Source organism: Notamacropus eugenii, chromosome 7 (genome assembly GCF_028372415.1).
Source record: "Notamacropus eugenii isolate mMacEug1 chromosome 7, mMacEug1.pri_v2, whole genome shotgun sequence".
Taxonomy (NCBI): Eukaryota; Metazoa; Chordata; class Mammalia; order Diprotodontia; family Macropodidae; genus Notamacropus; species Notamacropus eugenii.
The window spans coordinates 102,031,397-102,058,371 of NC_092878.1; the positions used below are offsets into that span (position 1 = coordinate 102,031,397).

General features: G+C 36.3%; 1 long non-coding RNA gene across 1 annotated transcript in view; it reads left to right on the top strand.

Annotated features, from left to right (window-relative positions):
* The first annotated feature begins 17,148 nt into the window (after nt 1–17,148).
* LOC140513564 (uncharacterized) overlaps nt 17,149–26,975 on the top strand; it is a 31,236-nt gene continuing 21,409 nt past the window's right edge. The window contains exon 1 of the long non-coding RNA XR_011970232.1: nt 17,149–17,298. This is a non-coding gene — a long non-coding RNA (uncharacterized lncRNA). The remainder of the gene's footprint in view (nt 17,299–26,975) is intronic.

Below are 26,975 nucleotides of genomic sequence, written 5' to 3' on the forward strand. Positions count from 1 at the left end.
TTTGAACTCAATACCTATGACTACAAAGCCAGAGCTGATCCCATTGTACCATGATAGAACTGACTCTTTCTTGGACAATCCTTGGACCATCACTGGAGACAGTGGTCCTTTTAAACCCATAAGTCATGAAAGGATCAGGTTACATAGGTTTTATGACCTATTATAAACTTTGTTATACTGACAAATCAACCTTTGACCAGGAAAATGGCAGCCTCTTTCTTTAAGATTCCTATTATAAAAATGCCTCTGAGTTTCTTGTAATTTCTAGTGGAATATTCCAGATTTCACAACACCTGAGGTTTCAAACACCAGAATTTTCAGTAATGACCTTGAGAAGATCTGATAGATTGGATGACCACCACCCAATAGGGTGTCACTGACAGACAGAACAAGACCGCCACCTTGTGGCCCTATCAAATATCCCTAGGCAGAGGTCCCATCCATGGTACTTGTCTCATGGGGTTTGATGAGATGAAGCTAAGTACTGGGAGTTCCTCATTCCTGCTTCTCAGCTCTCTCTCTGGCTTAGCAGAAAAAAAAAAATTGCTGAAGAACTATTTTCCATACATTTTATAAACTAGTCAAAGAGACAGTTTTATGGCTCTTCTGAATGGACTTTTGTCAAATCACAGTACACTTCATTTAAACTTAATGTGCTGTAATTATTTTCAAAATGACACAGTCTGACAAGTTGAAATACTGTTTTATAAGAGGATGAAGTTCAATGTGCCATTGTATCAATTACAGGTATGTTAACATATTTTCATATGAACCATAAATCTCAGTGTGCAGAGACTTAAAGCCTGATTGATCACACTCCATTTCCAGATTCCAAACTCTCTTTTCCCCTGTGTTGTAATCGCTTTCTTTAGCCTTTCACTCTAGGAATTTGAAAAATCTCTGAGCAAGACCAGTGTTAACATTCCTGAAATAAAAGAGAAGGATAATAGAATAATTGGGATTTTTATCCCTTTAAATTATTAATATTATGTAGAATAATACTTGGTGAACTTTATAAGATGATCCCATTTCCCAGATGATAGTGATTTCATTTACATGCCTAAACTCTAATTCACAAAAGTTCTCCTGTCATCGATGCCTTATTATGGTTAAGAGGTAACCCTGAGTTATTGAAAACTGTGTCATAAAAGTGTTCATTATCTAGAAGATCCCATCATGCTGGAAAAGCTTAGGTTAGATACTTGACAATAGATTGTGGAACAATTCACTGAAAACTAGCCCAGATAAATTTGGAGACATACATCAACAGATATCTGGCTAGCAGGTGATGAATTGTTTTCTTTTTTTCCCCAAAGTAACCAACCACAAAGTCCCAGAAGGGTAAAACTTCTGTAGGTAGAAGGCATAACTAGAAAGGAAAGAAGCAAGGAAGGAGGGAAGGAGACAGAAAAGAAGCAAAGAGGGAAGGGAGGGAAGGAGAAAAGAAGCGTCTACAAGCAGTTAATATGTGCCAAGCATTATGCCAAGAACTGAGGAGACAAATACAAAGTACAAAGAAAGATGGTCCTTGACCTCAAGAAATATATTCTAATGCAGAATGACAACCACAAGACCATAGTTTTAAAGTCCAGAAAGTCAGGAGTAGGGCTGGGAGGACAAAGGCAGGTTGACCCTTATCCAAAATGGAAACTCCAGGAGGAACTTACCAATGGGAGAAAGGGAGCAGGTGCTGTAGAGAAATATTTATTCTAGGATGAGTGGGCAGTAGACTAAGGACAAGGGGACCAAAGATCCCTGAAGTATTGGAAGTTATATAATTCACAGCAAGCTTTTGGTTTTTGCTTTGAACTTCAAAATGTGCTGTACACAACAAAAAACAAATCCCGGCTGTTATGGTTACATATTGTAACCAGTATATGGAACTGCCTGGCAAAGTTGGCTGGACTGGTGAGGAAGGTGCCCTCATATTTGCAATCTGGGATTTAGCTAATCCTAAATCACACTTTTCCCCCCCATTGGACAAGAGCTACTTACTCTTCACTCAAAGCGGTTTCTCTCTCTTGGGCATGCTTTGGGAGAAAACAATGGGATAGAAAGATTGGAAGAGACAACGGGACACACAGGCAAATCCATCCTTCTCACTAGACTACTCTGGCTACTTGGCTCACGTTTTCAGCCTGAAGGGTAGAATGCAAACCCTGATCCAATTTTAATTCTGTTTCTTAGCTTATTAAACATATTAATAAAGCCATTGGGATTCTCTCTATTTTTCTCAGAGCCTTCAAGCAAGTATAAAATCCTGGGTATTTTATACTGAAGTTCAGACCCTTGGTTTATCTTGTGCAGTCCCAGCTGGTCACCGGTGTCTTCTGCTTGTACCCCTCACTTCCCATATACATAATACACAGAGAAGCATCATTGATAATTATGATCAATCTATAGTTTTACATCAAGGTGAGTGAGATACTTTAAAAGACATGAATTAAACCAGGTGTAATAAGCAAATTCAAAAGACAAAAAAACTTTGGAGTAAATGCCTACCATCTTTAGTGAGAGGTAGAGGCAGAGGAATGAGAGAGGGGAATGAAATATTTTTCCTTTTTTCTCAGTCTTTCTGAGAATTTAGTCATGCTTCTCAGGAGTTTGAGCAAGTGGAGATAGCTTGATTCTTCTGAGGTCACTTTGACACTATAATCTTAATCCCCATTCAGTTTTAATTCCTAGGCTCAACTTTTGCACTGCATTATGTGGGAAGACTTATATGAACTAATGCAGGGTGATGTAAGCAGAATCAAAAGAATGATTTCCATCATAACAACAACATTCTAAAGAAAAACAGCTTTTAAAGATTTAAGAACTTTGATCAGTGTAATCAACAAACACAATTCCAGTGAATCAGTGATGAAACTACCCACCTCCTGAAAAAAAAAAACCAAAAACGTGATAGATTCAGACCACAGAATGAGGCATACATTTTTTGGACATGGCCAACATGGGAATTAGTTTAACTGACCATGAGTATCTCTTGCAAGAGTTTTGGCTTTGTTTTTTTTTTTTCCAGTAGAGAGTAGGAAGTGAGAGGAAGGCAACATAGATTTTTGTGAATTTTTAAAAAGGCAGTAATTAAAAAAAAGAAACCTCTCTTCTTTACTTAGCTAGTACTAAATGTAGAGCCTTATATGAGTCACTGAGTGAGAGAGGTTGCTGGGCCCCATTTTGCCACATCACCTAAAGGATTTTGATTTAAAACAAGTTTTCATTTTAGGCCTGTCTCCAAGTTCCTTTCTAAAATCAAAACAATCATCTTTGTAAACAGGAAGATAAGGCAGGTCAACCTGAGCTGGTCTTTTGAATTACTCACGGAGATTAGTAACAAATATACTTGACCCAGTAGGGACTTCTCTGGAATTCATTGTGGGGAATTTCTGGAGTTTCGGTGATTAATTTCTGTAAATTCTCCTTGTAACTTTTATATATGAGAATCAACTGAGTTTCAATTAATGAGTAGAAATAGAAGTTACCCTTAATAAGCTATGGTTTTTGTTATTGTTGTTAAGCTACCCCTTTAAAAGGTCAAAGACAAAAACATGTACATATGTGCCAAAATATTCATAGCAGCACAATTTTGTAATAGCAAAAAACTGGAAACAAAATGTAACTCATCTATAGGGGAATGGATGAACAAATAGTGGTATATGAAGGCAAGGGAATATTATTATTTCACAAGTAACAACTTACATGAAGATTTTAGGACTGTGGAAAAACTTGAATGAACTGATTCAGACTCAAGTAAACGGAGCCAGGAAAAACAATATGCACGATGACTGAAACAATATAAATAAAAATAACCCTAAAATGAAACTAAATATTGAATAATTATGACTAATCCTTGCCCTAGAGAAGTGGGGAAGAACCTCCCTCCTTTCCGTAGAGAAGCGGAGTTGACACATGATGGTTACATATGGAGTCACTCTTTCAGTTAATCTGCCTCATCTGCTTCTGTTTGTTACGTGGGAGGGCTTGTTGGTTATGGAGGGTTGTCTGGAAATAATAATAGTTAGCATTTATACAACACTTTAAAGTTTGCCAAGCACTTTATACATGTTATCTCAGTTTTTTCCCACAACAACTCTGGGATGTAGGTTCTATTATTATCCCCATTTTACAGTTGAGGAAACGGAAGCAGACAGCAGTTAAGTGACTTGTCCAGGGCCACACTAGTAAGTGTCTGAGGCCAGATTCGAACTCAGATCTTCCTGACACCAGATACAGCATTCTTTCTTTTAAAAAGGCATCAATTAAATTTGTTTAAGTAAGATAAAAATAAAATATCTTCTGAAATTTCCACAAATAGAAGAGTTTGTCATGACTATGAGCCCTGCTGTGTTTAATACAATAATTCGTTAAAAATTACCACATGAATCCATGCCTGGATTTTTGTCAGAGCATTTGCCTGTAGGAATGACTCCTATAATTCCAGAGCCCACATAACCTGTGCTTCTATAGATTTCCCTCCAGACTGGATATTTTAAATTGTTTATTGATGCTTTTTGTCTTACATCATAGTACTTTCTGGAAATACTGCTCCCCTCTCTGGTATATTCAATCCTCCCTTGTAATTAAGAAAACAGTTAAACCCAATACGGTGATTACATCTGTCTACGACATGCTATTGTAGTCTCTTGCCTGTCTGCTATGTGGAGAGAAGTTGTTTCATTACTTTTTCTCCAGGATCATTACTGGTTTTTCAGTTGCTCAGAGTTCACTTTTATTTTCATGATTTTTTTTCCTTTCTACTGTTATAATCATTATGTAGATGATGTGTTTTTTTCTCATTTCATCCATTCGTCACCATTTTTACAGCACATTAGTATTCCATTCCATTCATATGCCATAATTTTCTTAGCCATTTCCCATTTGATAGGCATCCCCTTAGTTTCCAATTCTTTGCCACCACAAAAAGATCTGCCATAAATATTTTTGAATATATAGATCCTTTTCATTTTTCTTTGATATCTTTGGGTACAAGTACAGTTTTATAGCTTTTTAGAAATAGTTCCAAATTGCTTTCCAAAATGATGGACATTTGTATACTTATTTTCTCACAATCTCTCTGGCATTTGTGATTTTCCTTTTTGTTATCTTAGTCATTCTGATGAGTGTGAGGTAGCACCTCAGAATTGTGTTAAATTGCATTTCTCTAATTATTCATGACAAAGTACCTTTACATGACAATTAATATCTTTGATTTCCACTATTGATTAGAGAACTGCAAATCAAAACAGCTCAGAGGTACCATATCACATCTAACAGATTGGTTAACATGACAAAACAGGAAAGTGATAAAGTGATAAATGTTGGAGGAGATGTGGAAAAATTGGAACACTAATGCATTGTTGGTGGAGTTGTGAACTGATCCAACCATTTTGGAGTGCAATTTGGAACTATGCCCAAAGGGCTATAAAACTCTGGATACCCTTTGACCCAGCAATATCACTCTAGATATATATTCCAAAGAGATCATAAAATGGGATAAGATTCACATGTACAAAAATATTTATAGCAGCTCTTTCTGTGGTGGTCAGGAGTTGGAAATTGAGGCGATGCCCATCAATTGGAGAATGGCTGGACAAGTTAAGGTATATGAATGTAATGGAATACTACTGTTCCATAAGAAATGATGAGCAGGCAGACTTCAGAAAAACCTGGAAAAACTTGCATGAGCTGATTCTGAGTGAAGTGAGCAGAACCAGAAGAGCATTTTACATAGGAACAACCATGTTGTGTGGTGACTAATTTTGATAGACTTATCTCTGCTTAGCAATGCAAAGATCTAAGACAACTCCAAATGACTCATGATGGAAAATGCTATTCACATCTAGTGAAAGGACTATGGAGTATAAATACATATTGAAGCACAGTATTTGCTCTCTCTCTCTCTCTCTGTCTCTCTCTCTCTCTCTCTCCTTCTCTCTCTCTCTTTCTCCTTCTCTCTCTCTCTCTCTGTCTCTCTGTCTCTCTCTGTCTCTTTTCTGTTTATTCTTTCTCATTGATTTCTTCCATTGGTTCTAATTCTTCTTTACAACATGGCTAATATGAAAATGTGTTTAATATGAATGTGTATGCAGAGCCTATATCAGATTGCATGCTGATTTGGGGGAGGGGGAGGGGAAGGATGAGGAAAAATTTGGAACTCAAAATTTTATGAAAGTGAATGGTGAAAACTAAAAATAAAAAATAAATTTAAAAAATATCTTTGATTTCTTTCTCTGAAAACTTTCTTTTCATATCCCTTGGTCATTTATCAATTGGGAAATGACTCATAAAATAATACAGTTTCTTGTATTTTTGTCATATGAGACCTTTATCAGAGAAACTTGCTGCAATAACATTTTTCCCCCAGGTTCTTGCTTTTCTTCTCATTTGGGGTGCATTAATTTTGTTTGTGCAAAAACTTATACTTTAGGTAGTTAAAATGATCCATTTTATCTCCTATAACTCTATCTCTAATTAAGTCATGAGCTCCTTCCCTATCCATAGATCTGATAGGTGATTTCTTCCATGTTTTACTATTTGCTTCTGATATCTCCTTTTTTGTTTAAATCAGGTATCCATTTTGAGCTTAACTTGGTATATGATGTGAGATGTTAGCCTATGTCTACTTCCTGCCACACTACTTTTTAGTTTTCCCAGCTGTTTTTATCAAATAGTAAGTCCTTGCCCCAATAGATCTTTGGATTAATCAAACACTAGGCTACAGTGGTAATTTTCTTCTGTTTATTGTGTACCCAATCTGTTCCATTGATCAATCACTCTATTTCTAATCCAATTACAAATTATTTTAGTGATTATCTCTTTGGAGTATAGTTTGAAATATGATACTATTAGGCTCCCTTCCTTCACATTTTTCCGCATTGATTCTCTTGATATTCTTGACTTTTTCTTCCTCCAGATAAATTTATTATTACTTTTTCTAGCTCCATAAAGTATTTCTTTGGTTGTTTGATTGGTATAGCACTGAATAAGTAAACTAATTTAGGTAGAATTGTCATTTTTATAATATTGGTTTGAACTACCCATGAGCAATTAATATTTCTCCAGTTATTTACATCTGCCTTTATCTGACTGAAGAGAATTTTCTGAGTGTGACTTGACAGGTAGATTCCCACATATTTTTTCTGTCTGTCTTCAATTATATTTTAAGAATTTCTCTATCTTTTCCTGCTGGGTTTTGTTGGTAATATGTAGAAGTGCTTATAATTTATGTGGGTTTCTGTTCTTTTTTTTTTACACGAAAGTTTACTTTTTGCCCCTTTTGGTAACTTAACTATTCATATATAAAAGGGGAAGTACCTTATAATTGGGTCTCTATACTATCTAGAGGAGAGGATGCTTTGGCTAGTGGACACTATCACTCATGGTGAATCAATACATTTAGTCTTTTATGGGTCAATTATGTTGCAGCAAGATCAATCCTCCATGGGGAACTGATGAGTAAGATACTGAATAGGGATTCCACCAATGTTATGTGCCATAGCATGAAACAGTCAGCTAATTTTGCTCATTATATCAGTATATCTAATTCCTTTTTCTTTAAACCTCAACTCTGCATGAGGGGTGAAATGAGGGAGGAAACTGCAGTGAAACATGAACAAGTGTTTATGAAAGAACACCCAGTCCTAGTTTCTCTTGCTAGCCAATTCCAAACTTCTAGTTCTATTTATGGAAACCAAGGTCTTCTGTTAGCAGTGAAATGTGTTATTGCTTCTGCATGATGTGTTTTTTTTCCTTTTAAAGAAGTAAAGGAGTCTTTATTCCAACCCAATTTAAAATCATGGAGGAAGAAATTTCAAAAGAGGAACATAAAATGAGAGTTCAACTTAACTGAACCAAAAGTATAATATATTGATCATTTGAAAGAATAGTGTAATATACATGATAATACCAATCATGATAATCATAGCAATGCTTCAACTGCACATGTTATGCTGTCCAAACATACAAAAGAGCCACAGTGTCATTTGCTTTCTTTCATTCAATATTCTTCAAAAAGTTGCCTAACCACTGAATCTAGTTTCACAGAAAGGATTTTTTGAATGTGGATGGTCCAGTTTTTCATTATGGTATCTTTTAAAACTAGAATAGAGATTATCATCCCTCCTCCTAAAACTGATCCTCTTCTGATTTCACTGTGTGCATAACAATTTTCTTTTGAGAATCTTTTAATAGTTCTTTTGTATTGAGGTAACAGTTTTTTCCAGATTCTAGCTGTATCTTTGTGTGTTTATGTAATTTTTATTTCAAATCCATCTCTCACAGAGAATACAGATAATATCACTAAATAAAAACTACACACAAGCCAAATGGAATATTGAGAAAAGCTGTTTGTGTTAGTAGCTGAGTGTTGAGAAAATGTCTTTCTTGAAGTGCTTCTTTCTATTCAGCCAAATCATGTTTTATGTACAGTCCATGAGCATCTATGAGGAATCTGTGGAGAATATAGGGAGGAATAAGGTGGTATGAAACTTTTTCCTCATCAGAACTGTCATGAGTGATATGTTATAAAGAAATCTTATAAAGAGAATTTTATGAAGAGTTTTTGAGGAGCTGGACGCTTTTGGAAAGATTGTTTCTTGTGATTATAGGAGAGAGGACAAAGAGAGAGAAATAATCTAGCTTATTTTGTGAGAGACTAAATTTAACTCTTGAGTAGAAATCTGAAGATTATTCTTAAAAGATTTTAATCAGTATCTAAAGTGAACTGAATGATATGAAACTACATTTCCAGACAAGTAAAGATGCATCAGTCACTATTATATTGAGGGTCTGAGGTGATTCTGGTTGTGAAGTTTGCATCACTAATATGTTAATCGTAATATTTATGTCTTTTTATTATCAATTTCATTTGTCAAAAATTATATATTTAGTAAATTTGACATTTATTTAATTATAATCAAATAGGAGAACTTCCTTTTGGAAAAAGTATCATTTTTCCCATTTTAAAACAATATTTGACAAACTGAGGTGGCATGCAAGCCAATCAATTAATTAATGAGAAAGATTATAAGTTTATAATAAGAAATAAATGATTAAAATATACCTCCAGAATCCCAGATAAATTTTGGAATTATAAAATTGAATATATATCAATGAGTCAAGTGGCAGATTGAAGTTGAGTGACCTATAAGTAGAATATAGTCAGACTCTACACCCCATAATATTGCTATTCATTACAGTCATGCTATATCTATAAGCATCTCTATTTTTTATAACTTTGTGCTGTTTTCTACCTCACTTTCCAATTATATCTATAGATGAGATATCTCAAGTTCAAATTTTTCTTTGTAGTTATCAAGTCTATAATCTCCGACCCTTCTTTCCCCCTTACCTTTCATATTTAATAAATAGAATACTCTGGTTCGATTTCTGCAATACATTTGGTACCATCTCTATTCCTACTATAACCACTTAAGTTTAGACTTTTATTGCTAGCTACCTGGACTATTGAAACAAGCTCTTAACAGATATTCTTGCTACCTTCTTCCCTTCCACCAATTTAATCTTCATTTTTCTGCCAGATTAATTTTCCTTAGCATATGCAACACCAACTTCTCTCATTTGTGGGAACCAGAAAGTTACCCAAGTTTCATGAGATACTTTGGGTCATCATCTGTTCTAAACCATTGCTCATGAGCCCCCACTGCTGTTTTTAACCAGACCAACCAATCAAAGGACAACATTAGTTCAAAGCAAAAGGTATTCACTTCAAGTAAACAGGCAATGAAAACAACAAGGATTTAAATCAAACAGAAACATAGCTGGTGCACAATAAACAATTTCTGCTTTCTACTCACACTTGTCTTCATAGGGAAGTGCTGTTTTAGCTCCACACACCTGCCAGAGGATCATACAAGTCATTCATAGCAAGTGCTAAGGTTGGTGTTCCCAACAGCAACATTAGGTACACTGGTTCTCTGGATTAGTCACTCAGGGACTTTGCTGGTCTCTCCCTTACCTCATGAAACGGAGGGAAAAAGAGCATTAGTTAACTAATTCATGGAGAGGTACTATCCATTAGGATCAGCAGTGACTGTCTGGGTACAACCTGTAGTATATTCATTCATTCTTACTCTTCAGCTTGCTCCTTCACTATGATTTTTCAGCATTATTAAAATGCAATCAACATTTCTATTTTCTGTCTCTGTCTCTCTCTTTCTGGCTTCCTCTAGTCTCTTTCAGTATCTTCTATGTGCAGAGACATTCCTACTGTGCAAGTCACATGTGCTTTTATCTGGTATGTTGTGTTCAGGACCCTCTTCCAATTAGTAAAGCTCTTTTAGCCCCTAAGAATTATGGGAGATATAACCAGAGAAAACAGGGAGTTTGTACTTACCCAAACACATAATTCACACATAGATGTGATCATGTTACTCATTTGTTCAATAACCTTTATTGTTTTTCTATGGCTTATCAATTAAAGTACAATTTCCTTTGTCAGGACAAAGAAAATTGTCAAGGATTCAATGCCCTTTATAGTCTAGTACCATGCTACTTTTCCAGATTGATTGCATTAAAAAATTGTAGCTAAATGGAAAGATGCCACCTGGGTTCTCTTGAGACAGATAAAGAAGTTGGTAGAGTTGTTTTCATCATGTACTCAAGGACAACAAGTAACATTATTTCTTGGGACACTTGAGAATTTTATCTCACAGTGCTTAAGATCTTGGGGTTTGTCCTTCTTTCTCAAAGAGGTTCAGTGACTTGATTTGCAAGTGAATTGAATTGGAAGTGAAACAGAGTTGTGCAAAGTCATCAGCTTTACCCTCTCCTCCAGATTGATCAGAGTCCAGTAACAAGAAGTAGGTCAGGATGATTGGCTTATGATGATCACCAAGATCCGGTGAAGAATCTAAAGTAGGATAAGTCTACAAAGAACAGAGAACATCCTTCAAATCAAATCAACATATCCGCTAGTACTTAATGACTTCAGTTATGAATATGGGCATAGGATAGGGTGGTGACAAAGATGCTTGATATTGTAGTTCAGGATTAAGAAATAAAGGGGCCAAAGTTTGAGAGATTACTCTGCAGCCTCCCAACAACATATTACATTTACTTTCTTCAAGGAGTGAGTTGGAAAGTGTTGGACACAGCGAATACTAGATATTACGATTTAAAAAATGAAATAGTCTATGTCTTAGTAGACAACAAATGTCTAATTAGTGAAATGAAAATCATTTCAGAATTATTTGTCTATGCTCAGCCAGATCATCAACTTGGTAGAAGAAAGGTCAAAATTAGTAATAAATTAGAAAAAATAACAAAGATGAGAAGAAACAAACTGCATATAATCACAACAGCTCCAGCTCAATACATTTAAATAAGCTATTGAGTCTGAAAATGAAAAAAGGTAAAAAAGTAAAGATGCTGACTTTGATGATGATTTTTTCTTAGAGAAGTTTAACTGATGTAAAACAATCAACACAATGATAAGGCCCAAAGAGCCCAGAAATTGCCTTGAGCAGTATTTAATATGCCTATGGTGTCTGGCATTAAATAGCTTCTTAATAAATGCTTGTGGATTGATTGATTGCCAAGTGGAGAGTGACAAAGAAGCCAAAGATGACATTAGTTGAAAATAAAAGCTCATTTGCAAAATATTATGGAAAATTGTAGCAAAAGATTGTGATTAGTACTACCTCACAAAACAGTGAAAAGCAGTAAGAGTTGCTCATAGAGTGATATTGAATGAAAACAGATGGAGACAGTCTGAATATGGCATTGATGTCCAAAAAATATTTGAAATGTATTAATATTAATTAATATTATTTTTAAAAAACATTTAAAATTTAAAAAAATTTAAAAAAATTTAAATAATAAATATATTATTTAATAATAAATATATAATTAAGAATTATCATTAAATAAATAATACATTAAAATAATAATAAATAAAAATGTAAAAATATTCAAAATGTATTAAAAATAATACATTAATTAGATCTCCTGTGGAAAATATATAGGAAAACAAACATAAGAATCACACAGAATAAGAAGAGTTGGGTTACAATCTGCATGAATAGTGCTAATACCTACCCCACTGAAATCATGAAACCATCAAAATATTTAACATTACTACCCTGCCTGCAATGTTTCAACCAAAGTGAACTACTCTGTCTCCCAAACATATACCTACACCTTTGTTCACATTCTTTTCTCTGTTTCCTCTCACTTGCTATTAAATTCCTCCTCAACCTCTAAATCCCAATGCAAATGGCACCTCCTTCACAAAATCTTCCCATATTCCTTCTCCTCTCACCCTTTCTCCAGACATTAGTTATGATCTTTATCTTCTTGGCTTTTGCGTTGCATCTTCTTTTATAACTTTCCAATGTAATCATCAGATATTACTTATACTATAATCCTCTATGTGTATGTCATATATTTCTCTACTAGACTTGCGTGTTCGTCCTTTGTTTTCAAAGAAAACCATGACATCAGAGAAATGACGATATGACTTGCACTTGACTTTGTTTTGAGTGAGGGAGGGCTGTGCAGGTCACCAGCCTCACTTTCTCCTCCTGAGCCATCTGGATCCAGTGACCAGACTTTCATCAGGATGACTGGAGATGCCCCAGTATTAAATGGGAGACCGTGGCCTTTTAGGCTAAGGCCTTTTCAGGTACTCGCTTAAAGTGAGGTCAATGTGTCATATATTTCTCTACTAGACTATCAGTTCCATGAAGGAAGGAATCATGAGTAATTTAAACTTTCTATCTCTCACAGTACCTGAGATAGTGCTCTGTATGCAGTAGGTTCTTACTGAATTATTGCCAAATTTATTTTAGAAAAAACATTAGTCCCTCTCTTCTCTTCATAGATAGAGTCTTGGGGCAGCTAGATGGTGCAGTGGATAGAGCAGCAGTGCAGGAGTCAGGAGGACCTGAGTTCAAATCTCACCTCAGACACTTGACACTCACTAGCTGTGTGACCTTGCTCAAATCACTTAACCCCAATTGCCTCATCCTGGGTCATCTCCAGTCATCCTGATGAATATCTGGTCACTGGAGTCAGATGGCTCTGGAGGAGAAGTGAGGCTGGTGACCTGCACAGTTCTCCGTCACCCAAAACAAAGTGAAGTGCAAGTCATGTCATCATTTCTCATGGTATTCTTCGGCAACAAAGGACAAACACACACACAGATAGAGTCTCACTTTGGGGTGAAAAGAACTTGCTAAAAATTGAATGTCTTCAGCACTCTAGCTGTCAATGAATAATACTTGAATCAAAATCTTTATTTAGAACAATAAGGCTCCCTAAAGATACTAATGCAATTTACTTGGCAAAAGTTCACTGAGAAAATCATCTCGGGCTAGAAGGTAAGAAAGTTGTTGGACAAGTGGAAAATTGCTGATCCTGTATCACCAAAGCTGATTGGTCAAAATTTTTCTTTTAAAGGATCACTGACATTTGAAAAGAAAGAAATTTGAAAATTGTGAGTATTTTGCCATGTGTCTTTAAACTATGAATTATTAAAGCATTGGTGATCTAAATACAATCAGTTCCTGGTTTTTTGCCAAGTATTCCTGGAAACATCATGAAGAGGACAGGTTATTAAAAATCTAATCATGTTTCTGCATAAGGCCAATATTCAATCTGGACTTACATTCCAAATACAAGGATGAAAGGCTCAAAATCACATCATAGATAAGACCAACATATTTGCCATAAATGCAAAGATATGGAAACTAAAAACTTCTGAACACAAAATGTAATATGGTATAAAGTGGGCATCAATTTTGATTAGAGAAGGAACCCCAGTGAAGATACCTGGTAATTGGCTTAGGACAGATAGGAAAGGTCCTTGGCTTGTGATGTTACTTCTTAAAGCTGCCAATTTGTATGCAATTACTGTCTAATGTAGGAAATAGCTGGAAGATAGCTTAAAAAGGTTAGAAGAACATAGCATTCAGGGATAGAAGGGACCTTAAAAGCCTCTAGTACAAGCCCTTCACTGTATTGATGAAGAAACTAAAGCCCCAAGAGGTGGACTTGCCCCAGTTCACACAGGTAAGAACTTGAATATATTGAATTCAAACCCATATCCTTTTAGTCTGATCCCAGTGTGTTTTTGTTGTTTTTTAAAAGCAGTGACCTGAGAAATACTCTTCCTGGTTATGATAGACCCAATACCTATCACGGACTGGCTGACTGATGGGGCATGGGCTGCTATTGAAGCCAAATGCTTGCCACCCCTGATTTTCCTACTTCTTTCTCCCTCTAACATGGGTTAGGGTAGATATTTCCTAGAAGGCCAGTACTCAATTGACCTAGGAGTAGGGCAAAGTTCAAGCTGTATTTCACTTGAGGAAACTTTCTGGTAACCTCTGACTGTGTTAATGTGGCTTCCTGGTCACCCAGGAGCATAAAAGTTTCCATCCACATGGGCTCAGCTTCCTTCAGACTCAGTAGATGCTAGGAGAACAAAATGGCAGAACACCCTGCCCTTTAGAACAGATGTGTTTCCATCTGGACATGAGAAGGAGCATGTCTACTGAGGCTGCGTTAACGTATTCTTGATGCACATCTTTCTTTGTTAGTATAAGTAAGTCTTTTGTTAACTGTTCAATGACCTATGAGTACCTCATTTTTGTTCTAATTTTGAACCTGAATTAACAGGGTACAAGCATCAGGCCTCTCCTTGACACTGGTGCATAACTTACTCTTCTAAAGTAATAAACACTAGGAGAATCTAATTAGGGAAATACCACTGTAGCAGTGTGTCTATATACAGTTATATACAGCAGAAAAATTCACCTGTTGAGATGCTGCAGGAGGGAGTCAGAGGTCTTACTCACTCTTATCTGCTCTTTGCCCTGGAGTGTGAATGGGCATCTCTGGTCTTCTACAGTCATTCTCCTTCTCATTCTACCTGGTGTGACCTACTCTATGGTCCACTCTTCCAGAGGGATTTCTCTGAGCATACATAGAGGGAAAATCAGGGATGGCAAGTGTTTGGCTTCAGTAGCAGCCCATGCCCCATCAGACAGCCAGATTACTTTTTTAAGCCTGTATTTTGCTAGGGGAAAAATACTGGATCCATGTCTTTGCTCAACTTTGGATGCTATGTTTTATAAAAAATGAAATCATTAAGATTCTTTCTCATGCAGCTCCCAAGCTAGGGATAATATTCCTTATCCCCTGAAAATTTAGATATTATGTTCTCCTTCTCCTTTTCCCTTGCCTCCTCCCTCTCTTGCAATTCTTTCTTTATAAATAATGAAGCATACAAACCAGAAACAGCTATGATTAATCAAAACTTTATCTAAACCGGCATTAGCACTAATAAAGCAGGAATAAAAAAAGCCCTCAAACTTCAACAAATTTAATATACACTCTCTCCCGGGTAAAAAGAGACTAAGGAGAGGGAGTAAAAGGAATGGAGGAAAAAAATAGTCCTCTCAGTCATTTGTTAGGGAAAGTTCAGCAAATAGTGAGTGCATATTTCATTCCAGTTCAGCAGTCAATCAGTAAGCATTTCTGAAATGCTGCCTATGCCAGGCACAGTGCTAAGCTGTAAGGGATACAAAGAGAGGTAAAGGGCAGACCCTGCTGCCAGCAACTGGTGGATCAGAGGCACGGCGATTGTAGAAAAGAAAGAGATAACAGCAGCGGGGATTAGGTGAGACTGTACCATCGGTACATGACTGGTACATGACTGATTTATTGATGTGAGGGTCGAGTTTTTATATTCTCTCAAGCAAGCAAGGTTATTCCCATGAGAACATTTTTAGTTTACATTTTTTACTTCCTTATCTTAGTTCCTTCTACATAACAACCTCGGGATACACAATCAGGGTCGGGACGATCTCATCTTTACTTATCAGGAGCAGGATGGTGCCCCAATTTCCTGAGAACATCAGCCTTTACGCTAGTACAAGTCTCTAGTAAAACCTGGACAGTACTTCATATTCCGGACTCCATCAGTACTGGCTCTCTACACCTCTATCCTTCACAAAATGTGACTTTTAGACCTGGATGTAATATTCCAGAAATGATCTGGTCAGGTCCAAGTATAGCAGAACTACAACCTATTCTGGACACTATTCTTCTCTTAATATAGCCTAGAATCATATTGGATTTTTTGTTTGCTTGCTTGAGTCACATTGACCTTGACTTCTACTGGAACTCAAAAATCTCTTCCATGCCATCTTTACTTGTGAAGAGTTATTTGGGTTTTTTTTTTTTACATTTTATTTATTTTTTAAAACATATTTCCACATTAGTCATGTTGTAAAAAAGAAATCAAAATCAATGGGAAAAACCACAATAAAGAAAAAAAGAGAGAGAAAATAATGTGCTTCAATCTACATTCAGGTTCCATAGTTTTCTGGGTGTGGATAACATTTTCCATCTTTAGTCTTCTGGAATTGCCTTAGATCATTGCTTTGCTGAGAAGAGCTAAGTCTATTAAAGCTGGTCATTTCACAATGTTGCTGTTACGGTGTACGATGTTCTCCTGGTTCTGCTCACTTCGCTCAGCATCGGTTCATATAAATCTTTCCAAGTTTTTCTGGAGTCTGCCTACTCATCATTTCTTATTGAACTAATAGTATTCTATTACATTCATATACCACAGAAGCTGAGTTTTTTTACCTTAATTTTGGACTTTATGTTTCTTTTTTCCTTATTAAATTTTACATCATTACATTTGCTTCATTGGGTTCAGTCAAAGGGCTTCACTTGAGGATGAAGAAGGCCACATGTGGCCTCGAGGCTGCAGGTCCCCCACCCCTATTCTAGTGCATCAAGATATCTTTGGATCTCAGAGAAATTAGAAGGAAGGGGTGTTAGTGATTAAGTTCATATGTACATACGTACATACATATGTACATATATACACATAAACATAGACATACGTTACAGAATTAGAGATCATCCAGCCTAAGTATCTCATTTTTAGGTGAGGAAACCGAGGTCCCCAATAGGGGCTGTTAATTGTCCAGGGTTATGCAGCAAGTTACTAGCAAAGAAAAGACACAATCCCAAGTCTCCAGATTCCTCTTTAAATTCACTTTCTTATTGGTTACGTCTTCTATTTTCTGTATGCATTACAACCTTGTCCTGAGATAAGATCTAGCAACAATTCTGGGGTCACCCAAGTTATTTCTAGTGTGAGGTTAACTGCAACATTTTTGATCTCGTTCTCAGTGATTCTCTTCCAATTTGTCTCTTATTGGAGAATACAATCTAGAAAAACTTTGAGAGAGAAAGACTTCAATCAGGACCAATGACTGTCTGTGGGGGATGACTATGGTGGACACAGAAGGGCAGCAGGTAGGACACTTTAGCCTTTTGGCATCAAATCTTGCCCACTTAGTTGACTTTAATCATTTCTTTCCATCCACAAAGCCATCATCTTCTTTCTCTCAGTGGAGTTCGTGGTACATATCTGTAGGGCATTCTGTTGTAAAATTCACATTCATATAAAACCCAAATCATGTGAATTAAAGATAGAAGAGAAATATGCAGAGACCATTTGGATATTCACTAAAAATGGCCATCAGTGAATTTCTTTGTATTCGAAATACCCAGTAATCGCTATAATAATCCTGAACTTAACATTTACAAAATGAAAGAGAAAAATAAAATTCATTTCATGTTCTCTCAAATGTTCCAGGAAACAAAATAAAATGAACTTTAGCTCTATAACAGGCAATCTTTCATAAAGGCCCTGAGGTATATGAGGTATAATTTGGCAAGCCCTGTGTGTTTTCTTTTAATTATTTCCAGTGCAGATAACTTTGTTTTGATATTTATGTGTACTCAGTGCTCATCCTCTAAGATATTACCCTGAAACAAAGAAACTATGAATAGCACACATTTAGTGACATTTGTTTTATCTCATTCAATTCTGCTGAGTGCTAGACAATGAGGAGCTATATCAATAAATGTTGGGAATTGATTTATAAATGTTATATGCTTTTTTAAAAAAAGAAAATGTGCATTTCTAGGTGCCTAGAAGCCCCAACACTTGAAGAGTACCAATGTGTTTGTTTTTTGTAAAGCCCCTAAGTCCCAAATCATAATCAGATTAATTACGTTCTCAACAAATAAAAATCAAAACAATCAAACACATATAGAATATATTTCTTTTAAAAGCCTTAAAATCTGCCAGGGGTGAGGAATCTCGGCCACATCTAGGTCCTTGGGTGTGGCCTTTTGACTAAATCCAAGTTTTACAGAAATAAATCCTTTTATTAAGAGAATTTGTTCTGTGAAGTTTGGATTCAAAGGGCCACACTTGAGGACCTAGAGGGCCATATGTGGCTTCGAGGCCTCAGGTTCCCCATGTCTGAATTCTAAACTACCCCTTGACTAAAAGTAAGCACAGCATTTCAAGGAAATATAAACATGATCATTTCTTTGATCTGTGTACTCTTCCTAGTTAGTCTGAGTACTTAAAGTTCTATTGTCTTCGTTTTCATTTCCTCCTGGGGGCAGATACCTTTGCTTAGGATCACTTTCGATAAATCTTTCCACATTTCTTCATATTTTATTTTCAGGGCATAATACTGTCCTGTTACTTACTATGTCATAATTTATTCATCTATTCTCCAGTAATTGGATTATGGGATGTTTCCACCAGTTTTGCTCTTATGAGTGCAGCAGCTATGAGTTTTTGTTACAAATAGGACCACAGATTCAAAGCTATGAGAGACATAAGAAGGCATCGAATCTGACATCCTTGTACAACACATGTGGAAACTGGCATCCAGAGAGAGTGGGTTGCACGGGATCTGCAGTGGTAGAACTGAGTTTTGAATGCAGGTCCTCTCATTCCTGATCCAGTATCCCTTTTCATGTGCTATACTGTCTCCTTTTTTTTTCTCTTCTAGTAACACCTGTAGGATACAGTTCCAGAAATGGGTATGATCAGTTTTGAGACTTTTACTATTATTTTCCAGTTGTTCTCTAAAATGTTTGTGCCAGTCTACGTTCCAACCAAAATGGGACAGTGTCTCCTTCCCCGAACCCCCAGTAACTTGGTATTTCAACATTTCATTTCTTTATTTTTTTACTACCCTTTTGATAGCTAAAAGGTATGCTCCATGGGAAGGTAGATGGTGCAGTGGATAAAGTGCCAGTCCTGAAGTTAGAAAGACCTGAGTTCAAATGCATCCTTAGACACTTACTAGTTGTGTGACCTTGGGCAAATCACTTCATCCTGTTTGCCTCAGTTTCTTTATCTGTAAAATGAATTGGAGAAGGAAATGGAAAACTATCCTAGTATTTTTAGCAAGAAAAATGGGGTCATAAAGAGTGGAAACAACTGAAATGACTGAACAACCACCACGACAACAATACATGAGTTGTTGATCATATTTGGAGTATTATGTTTTCTTGTCACCACATTTTAAGAAGGAAATCTATCATCTGGAGCACAATAGTCTGGGGAAGGACCACAAATTTCCTCCATGTAAGGTTTGCTTGAAAGAATTGTTCATTCTAGAGAAGAGAAGGAAGAGAGGGAGCTTGATAACTATCCTTTAGGAAATAAAAGGTGGTCACCCGGGAGAAGAATTAAGCTTATGCACTTTGACACTTACGTTCATCCTTCATTTTTGAAGATGACCATGACATCAGGGAAATGACGACATGACTTTTTGTTGACTTGGATTTGAGTGAGGGAGGGCTGTGCAAGGTCACCAGCCTCACTTTCTCCTCCTGAGCCATCTGGGTCCAGTGTCCAGATATTCATCAGAATGACTGGAGATGGCCCAGGATGCAATGGGAGACCCTGGCCCTTTTAGGTTTTGACTCTAATGGGCAAAATTAGGAAGAATGAATAATGTGGTGCAAGTAGAAAGAGCATAGAGGCAAATGGAAAGATATGGAGTAAGAAGACCAGGTTCAAATCCCAGATCTTCTAATGCCTTAACTGTGATCTAGAGCAAGTCACTAAAATTCTCTGGAACTCAGTTTCCTCATCTGTATAATGAGGAGGTTGGACAGGATGACTATCAAGGTCTATTCTAGTGTTAAATCTATGTTCTTCAGTTGCCAAGAAGCAAATTTGGGTTTGATGGAAAGAACAACTACTTAACAGTTAGAGCTATCCAAAAATGGTATGTTCTGTTTTGGGAAAGATAGTGGGTTCCCTGTCACTGGAGCTATTCAACCAAAGTCTAGGTGGCCACTTGTCAAGAATGTTGTAGTATGAATTTTTGTTCAGGGAAAGATTGGACTAGATGGCTTCCAACTCTGAGATCTTTTCTTGATCTGTGTTTAATTATTAGAGAATTTGAATGGTTCTTTAAGCAGTTACACATGCTAACTTTAGACTTCCTCTCTAAAGCCTTAAATAGCAAACTAAATAAATCAATTTTTATTAGCTTGTGGCTTATTTATTAGAAGAAAACAGTTGAGATTCAGAATACAAGCATTTGCAGTCTCCCCTTTAAGTCCTCATATGGCATATAATAATTATTATTATTAGTATTAGTATTATTGATTTTTCTTGCTTAGCATTTAGCATCTAATGTAAGAACCATACAAGATATTTATGATGCCTAAATTTTCCCTTTGGATAACATATTGACTAATTCTGATTAGAAGCAGTATTAGGTTGTAGGTAGAGGAGAGGTTTCAGAGGCAGAAAGACTTGGGTTCTAATCTCACTTGTGACATGCTCTAACTGTGTGACCTTAGGAAAGTCACCGAAATCCTTCAAGAGACTCTTCAAGACAATAACTTAGAGAACAATTACTGATTACTGATTAGTGTTGGTTTTGGGAGTTTCTGTATGAGAAACTCTCTATAGTAATAAAATCATAAGTCTGGACAAAATTTATATTATATGTATATACATATATATGTGTATGTATTTATACAAATTTATATACACATATATATGCACACACACATGTGTACACGCACAATTATCTGATGTCTCTCCCCACCTTTTTTCCATGTTTCTAATCCACTTATTTCTAATCTAATTATGAGAAAGATCAAGTACCACCCTTTCTTTTTCCTTTCTACATTTACTTCTTCCTCTTTTTCTCTCTATTCTCTCTCTTAAAAATCCTCAAAATAGAATCAAACTACCATTAAGTTCTCCACTTTTATTGGTAAACTCTCCTTGAGACATTAAAATCTAATGGGGTATTTGTTCCTTTTTCCACATTTAAATTGTTAACAGTACCTCATCATAGAGCCTCTTCCAAAGATGAAATAAATTTACTTTTCTCTTGTCTTTTGTGATTACATTTCATAATTCCTTTTCAACTCTTTTCATTTCATTAGGAATGTTTGAAAATCCTCTGTTCCATTAAGATCCATTTTTCTCCCCTCTAGGAATAAATTCATCCTTGTAAGGTAAGTTATTATTGATATCTTTCACATTTTTTAATATTGTATTCTAAAATCTCTCATTTATAATAGAAGCTGTCAAGTCTTATGAGATCCTGACCATGGTTTCTTGTTACTTGAGGTGATTGGTAGATCCTTTCTTATCTTCACTTTTACCTCTGTTTTTAGTAGATCTGGACAATTTTCATGAGTGATTTTTTTGAAATATAACATCAAGGCCCAACATCACTGTTTTCTGAGAGACCAGTGATTCTTAGATTTTTTTTCTCCTTGATCTATTTACAAAGTCAAGCATTCACGTTACTTACATTTTCTCTCATTTTTTCAATCTTTTGATTTTGTTCTAATATATATTGCTTCTCAGGGAGTCACTGATTTCCTTTTCGATCCACTTTAATTTTCAGAGATTTTCTTACTTGGGTAAAGCTTACTACTTTCTGGTCAAAAGTATTTATTCTCTTTTATATTCATTCCTCCCCAGTTTTATTTCACTTTTAATCTTTTGATTTATTTCTTCTAGGCATTCTTATTTTCTATATGTAAAAAAAAATTCACTTTTTCCTTTGAGTTTCTATCTACAGTGTGGAATGATTCTTTCTGTCAAGGTTGGATTTCTAAGTATCTTTACTACTTCTTTAGTGGCAGATGTCTTTGATTTACTCATATCTCCAGGCTTAGTTTCTGGATTGGGGCTTTGTGAAAGAATTGGACTCTTCTGCCAACTATACTTTTGAGTGGAGTGGCTAGCCCCCATTATTTTGACCCGAGTCCCCTGGATTCTTGTGCTAACTACCATTTCTTAGGATTAGGTCCCTTAGATCTTTGTGTTTCAGAGCAATGAGTCTTCAGGGTCTCCTCTGAAGTCTTGGGTCAGAATGCTGGTAACTTGGTGCCCCTGGCCCTAAATGTCCCATTCTGAGAGCTTTGTTGTTCAGTCACTTCAGTGGTCTTTGACTCTTTGTGACCCCAACTGGGGTTTTCTTAGCAAAGATACTGGAGTGCTTTGCCATTTTCTTTCCAGTTCATTTTACAGGTGAGAAAACTGAAGCAAACAGGGTTAAATGGCTTGCCCAGGGTCACACAGCTAGTTAAGTGTTTGAAGTCAGATTTGAACTCAGGAAGATGAGTCTTCCTAACTTCAGGCCCAGCACTCTATTGCACCACCTAACTGCCTCAATCTGATTGGTGCTACAATTTCAATGGTCTCTATTGCTTACCAGGACTTCTACCTTCTTGTCCCATTCCCCTGTGGGCTTACAGTCACTGTAGGGCTCTTTCAAAGGAGTCTTCTGCTCTCTCTGACTCTGATACAGTGTGTTGCTGGTTAATATGTCTCTGGCAAGTCTCTGGTCATCTTATTTGCATGCCCCTTTTTTTCTCCCTATGGACTTTGGGCTGATGCTATGTAAAGTTCTAAGGTAAAAGAAGTCAATTTCTATAGTTTCTCATGGAAGCAGAGATGCCTGCTTCCATTGAGGTGGTCACTTTGGCCAGACATTCTGCTGAGGTATGTCTGCTTCTAACTCTTGATATCCAACTCCCTCGCTGACTAAGCTTTCTACTATTCCTTAGTGAGTCAGAATGAGGATAAGATCAAATTTCTTCTTTTTCAAAAAATTCTAATGACCACAGTTAGAAGATCTGCTATCTGATATTAAATTCAGACTCTCAACTAGAAGACAGCTGCCATGTTGTTTTTGTTTTTTGGCCACTAGTTTTCTCAAACAGCTTTAATTTGAAGAGATGGGAATGAAAATAAAAATCATATGAAGGAAGTGGGTAGTAGTCCTGGAGAAGTATGTCCCATGCTCACCTGGACTTAGACAATCATGCTGATCAGCAAAGTCTTTTTCACAGATCTGACTATAGGAAAGGAGACAAATTTCATCTGCTCCTTGAATTTCTTCAAAAAGTTGGGGAAATGTTCTGATCCTTCAGTGGACTTAATTAATTAATTGATTAATCACCTCTAGTGATACATTTCATAGCCCATCCCTGGTCTTCCATGGCATTTGACTCATCTGTATCTTCTTGTAAAAATTCCACAGGGTTAAAGCTATCACTATGGTTGATTGAGTGGGGCTTTGCTCCAGGGTGCCAAAATTGGAAAGTGCAAAATTGGGGGATATTGATAAAATTAACTATCCTTCAGTAGCAATAGAAACAACAGAGCCTAGCAGCCAGTTTTCAATAATAATTGGTTGAACCAGGAAACTACCCGAGGGTGGGCTGGAATGAATTTCTCTGTGATGCCCTGCTTCTCCAATGTAGTTCGGGATTTTATAATCTCTGGCCTAGATTATTGTAATAACCTCCCAACTGCTTTCCCTGACTCAGATCTCCCCCCTCTTCAATCCATTCTGCACGCTGATACCAAAGTGATTTTCCTTAAGTGTATATCTAACTCAACCAATTCAATAGCTTTTAAAATATAATATATATTGTTTATAATATGTTATATATAATATATGATAAATATAACATATATAATATAAAATATAATAAAAACTCCTTAAAAAGCACATACACTCTGGCCCCAACCTACCTTTCCAGCCTTATTGGATGTTACTCCTCACACACACACACACACACACACACACACACACACACACTCTACGATCTGGACAAAATGCCTTTCTCTGTCTCCCACTCATGACACTCCACATGCTCTCTGTTTCTTCGGACAAGTTGTCCCCCATGCCTGGAATGTACTCCTTACTTACCACTGTCTTATAGGATTCCTCTGTTTTTATAAGATGCAATTCACATGCCATCTTCTGCACCCTTTCTTTCCTGATCCCTCCAACCTGAGAGATCTCTGCCCTCCTCCCACCTTATTTTGTATTCAGCTTACTTTATGTCTATATGTGTAGCTTGGACAGACTTTTGAGGATAGAGGAAGATACAAGGGTCTTACGTATTATGGTCCTTGGGGTCACAAAGAGTCGGACTTGAATAAACAACTGAACAACAATCACAAAGACAAATGTATATGTGTGTGTGTGTGTGTTTGTGGTGGTATTTGTACATGTTTTTTAACCCTGGGAAAGCCGAGTGTTAAACATTTAAAAACACACCCCTGGACATATATACATAAAGTATTTTGCAAATTTTCAAGTACTATTAACTGTTCCTGCTAAGCTGGAAAAGTTTTGAGTATTATCTGTTGTCCAAGACCTAGATTCTAAAGGTGGAGAAGCTCATCACCAGAAGGTTAGTCACTGGGTGATGAATTTTTTTCCAGTTTTGATTTGTGTTAGAAGAAGGAATACCCCTTAGAATTAAATCACTGATTCTTGAAGTAGCTGAACTTTGTTACTTTGTAGCTTTATCACTTTCAGGTATTAACATACGGTATAAGCTAAAAGGAAGTTAAACTGAGTTTTAAAAATAAACATATACCATATATCACTAAGTCTTGAGTTCAAGGTACTCTGTGGGTATGTCAAAATCATAGCTCATGAGCATCACGTAAACATTTACTTTTTACTACTTTGCCAGAGATTTCAATTTGTTCAAAGCAAAAGATTATATGAACTACCATAGTAAGAAAAGTTGCAAATGAACCTTCCTCTCATAAACCTCAAGAACACTTTCCCACAAATTCATATACTCTTTGTGGAAGGAATGAGTATACACAGAGATCAGATGTGAGGAGAATATCTACATGAACATCTGTTATGAGCCTAGGGAGTAAACTATGAACTACCATATTGAACCAAGGAGAAAACAGCCAAGCAGACGACTCCCAGGTTAGGATTATAGCTTTTCTTGTAACTTCCTTCTTAGGAAAGAATCTCTGTACTAAAAATATACCTGATTCAGGGTTATAAAATCTCATTAATCTCTGTCAATTCCTCATAGCCAAACTTCATTCCCCAAACAACTTTAGAGGCTTCCTTCTAACAAATTATGAAGGCTGTGCAGGTTTCAGGCAGTTTCATTTTTTCACTTTGCAATAACTACTTCTACCTTGCCCCACAAAATAATCCTCCCTTTCATCTTACGTTGGCCAAAACAAACCCTCCATTTACATTCCTGGTCACTTCTAATCCATGGTTCTGAGTGTTCCCCGTTATATTCTGGTGTCCTCAATTAGTGCTACTGACTTGTTTATAGATGTATACCCAGAACTTAGCATAGTACCAGGCACAATATATCAAGTGTGTAATGAATGCATTTATTTATTTATTCCTTTGGTAACATAGAAATACTCCACATTTATATTTCACTAATTTTTAAAATTCAATTTTGTTTTATTTTCATTCCAAATTATCTTCATCGTCCTATCCCCCCCTCATTGAGAAGACAATACATATAAAATCCAATACATATATGAAGTTATATAAAACACATTTCTGTACTCCACTAATTTTTTTGACCAAGACATGGCCAGCATCCTACACCATCAGTTCTTTGAAATTACAATTATTCACTGCATCGATCAGAGTTCTGAAATCTTTTAATTGTTTTCCTTTACATTTGTTTAATTGTTTACAATTGTTTAATTGTTTTCCTTTACATTACTGTCTGTGGTCATTGTATAAACTGCTCACCTAGCTCTGCTCATTTTACTTGCAACACTTCCCAAGTTTCTTTCAATTCTTAATAGTTATTATATCTTACAGCACAATAATACTCTATTACATTTATATACCACAATTTGTTCAGCCACTCCCCAATCAATAGGTGCCCATTTGCCTTTGAGTTTTTGTTGTTTCAGCTTTTTCTGCCCTGACACGAGTCAGCAAATTAGATTCATAATTGATTTCTTTATTTGCAGTTTCATCACTCAGGGGACAATTTTTAATTTTCCCTATGATTACAACATAGTAAAAATAAGACTTACAAAAACTATGGAATTAAATTGGAAGGGAACATTTGAATAGCAATACTTCCCTTCATCCGAACATCCCAGATGGTGTCTATGGTTTGTTTTCATAGTTATGCAAAATGACAGATGGAGTCAGCCAAATATTTTCAGCATACTAATAAGAACTAATGCAATGGTATATTCTGTACTTAGCAACTATGGTACAGTAATAAAAAAAAAGATCAATATGTAGCTTGCTCTTCAAAGCTGGTTCAACAACATGGGAGCAAGTCTGGGTAACAGTTTTAGCTTTCCTGGGTTTTCCTTAGCTCCATTTGTCAAAATTCAACCAATCCACCTTTCCTTTCTTCTTTGGCTGTGGGAATCCCAAGATGTTTCATTAGATATGACCTGGCCTTCCCTATTTGAGCTTAAAGGATGAACACAGCAAAAGAAGTCCACCCAAAAGAAAAACATATAAGTGGCCATAACACCACAAAGAAAGGCAGTCATAAAAGTCATAAGACTTCAGCTCTATGAGTTTACCAGTTCTGACTCCCAAGAACTGATGATGATACACACCTCTCTCAGGAGAGAGATGGGGGACATCGGGTTCAGATTGAAGCATATGTTACCTGATATGCTCTAAGCATTGCTTTGTTTCTCCTAATAGTACCTTTTTATTTGTTTATTTTATTTTGGAGGTTTCCCTATCTCGACTAGGTTGGAAGTGGTCACTCACAGGCCTGACCTCCTTGCTATTTTGTGGGGCTTTTCTTATTTATGTATAATAGATTTGGCATGTAACTTTCAAAGCTGTCCTACT